Source organism: Acipenser ruthenus, unplaced genomic scaffold (assembly GCF_902713425.1).
Source record: "Acipenser ruthenus unplaced genomic scaffold, fAciRut3.2 maternal haplotype, whole genome shotgun sequence".
Lineage (NCBI taxonomy): Eukaryota > Metazoa > Chordata > Actinopteri > Acipenseriformes > Acipenseridae > Acipenser > Acipenser ruthenus.
In genome coordinates this window covers 30,001-32,500 of record NW_026708135.1, presented here as the reverse complement: position 1 = coordinate 32,500, position 2,500 = coordinate 30,001, and positions in this window count along the sequence as shown.

The following is a 2,500-nucleotide window of genomic DNA, read 5'->3' as shown; positions in this document are numbered from 1 at the left end:
TCCAGTAACAATCCAACTGTATAAATGGGTAATTGTATGTAGAAAAATAATATAATTGTATGTAAAAATAATGTGATATCTTGTAACAATTGTAAGTCGTCCTGGATAAGGGTGTCTGCTAAGAAATACAGTGGCTCTCAAAAGTATTCACCCCCCTTGGACTTTTCCACATTTCATTGTGTTACAACATGGAATCAAAATGGATTTAATTGGGAGTTTTTGCCACTGATCAACACAAGAAAAGTCCATAATGTCAAAGTGAAAAATAAAATCTACAACTTGTTCTAAATTAATTACAAATATAAAACAGAAAATAATTGATTGCATAAGTATTCACCCCCTTTGCTATGACACACCTAAATAAGCTCTGGTGCAACCAATTGTCTTTAGAAGTCACATAATTAGTTGAATGGAGTCCACCTGTGTGCAATTAAGGTGTTTCACATGATTTCAGGTTAAATACACCTGTCTCTGGGAGGTCCCACAGTTGGTTAGTACATTTCCTAACAAAAACTACATCATGAAGGTGAAGGAACATTCAAAGCAAATCCGGAATAAGGTTCTTCAAAAGCACCAATCAGGGGTAGGATATAAGAACATTTCCAAGGCATTGAATATCCTCTCAGAGCACAGTAAAGTCCATTATTAAGAAATGGAGAGAATATGGCACAACTGTGAATCTGTCTAGAACAGGCCGTCCTCAAAAACGGAGTATCCGGGCGTATAGGGCACTAGTCAGGGAGGCCACCAAGAGGCCTATGGCAACTCTAAAGGAGTTACAGTGTTCCACGGCTGAGCTGGGAGACACTGTGCATATGGCAACAATAGCCCGGGTGCTTCACAAAACTGGCCTTTATGGGAGAGTGGCAAAAAGAAAGCCATTGTTGAAAAGAACTCGCATCAAATCTCGGCTAGAGTTTCCCAGAAGGCATGTGGGAGACTCTGAGACCAAGTGGAAGAAGATTCTATGGCCTGATGAGACCAGAATAGAGCTTTTTGGCCACAACGCTAAGCGCTATGTTTGGCGCAAGCCTAACACCGTACATCATCCTGAGAACACCATCCCTACCGTGAAGCATGGTGGTGGCAGCATCATGCTATGGGGATGCTTCTCTGCGTCAGGGCCTGGAAAGCTCGTGAAGATAGAGGGCAAAATGGATGCGGCAAAGTACAGAGAAATCCTGAAGGAAAACCTGCTGAAGTCTGCAAGAGACCTGGGACTTGGAGAAGATTCATCTTCCAGCAGGACAATGACCCCAAACATACAGCCAAAGGCACACTGGAGTGGCTTAAAAACAAAAAGGTCAATGTCCTGGAGTGGCCCAGTCAAAGCCCGGACCTCAATCCAATTGAGAATATGTGGAAAGAGTTGAAAATTGCTGTTCACCAAAGGTCCCCATCCAACTTGACGGAGCTTGAGCAATTTTGCAAAGAAGAATGGGCAAAAATAGCAGTGTCCAGATGTGCAAAGCTGGTAGAGACTTATCCAAATAGACTCATGGCTGTAATTGCTGCCAAAGGTGCCTCTACCAAATATTGACTCAAGGGGGTGAATACTTATGCAATCAATTATTTTCTGTTTTGTATTTGTAATTAATCTGTGGAGAAGATCTTCCCTGTTTTTCAACATTTACTTTTCAAAACGAACATTTGTCATTCAAAAGTCCAACAGCATAATGCAAGGAGAATGGCTAATTCATTAGGAACAGTCATGTTGAAGACAGTACCAGTTTCAAATGATTAAAAACTGGGAAACTGTTTGAGAAAAGAAATATATAAAATAGTTTATTTAAAAATATTTAATATATACACATTTTTTTAAGAAATACTGTTCCAATGGTCATTTCAAATGTGCTGCGAGTTTAAAATCGTCTGGAAATTAAACACTGATGCCTTTTTTAATTGTATTGTTTTTGAAAAAAGTTGAAAGGCTGGGAGAATCTTCTGTGGAGAAGATCTTCCCTCCCTTTCAACATTAATTCTCAAACTGAATGCAGTAGGGATTCAAGGAAATGCATGCACATGGATTAGGGAGTGGTTAACATGTAGAAAACAGAAAGTACTAAATAGAGGAGAAACCTCAAAATGTAGTGAGGTAGCCAGGGGTGTACCTCAGGGATCACTATTAGGTCCTCTGCTATTCCTAATCTACATTCATGATTTAGATTCTGGTATAGTAAGCAAGCTTGTTAAATTTGCAGACGACACAAAAATAGGAGTGGCGGCAAACACTGTTGTAGCAGCAAAGGTCATTCAAAATGATCTAGACAGCATTCAGAACTTGGCAGACACGTGGCAAATTACATTTTAATAGAGAAAAGTGTAACGTATTGCACACAGGCAATACAAATGGGCATTATAAATATCATATGGGAGATACTGAAATTGAAGAAGGGATCTATGAAAAAGACCTAGGAGTTTATGTTGACTCAGAAATGTCTTCATCGAGACAATGTGAGGAAGCAATAAAAAAGGCCAACAAGATGCTCGGATATATTGT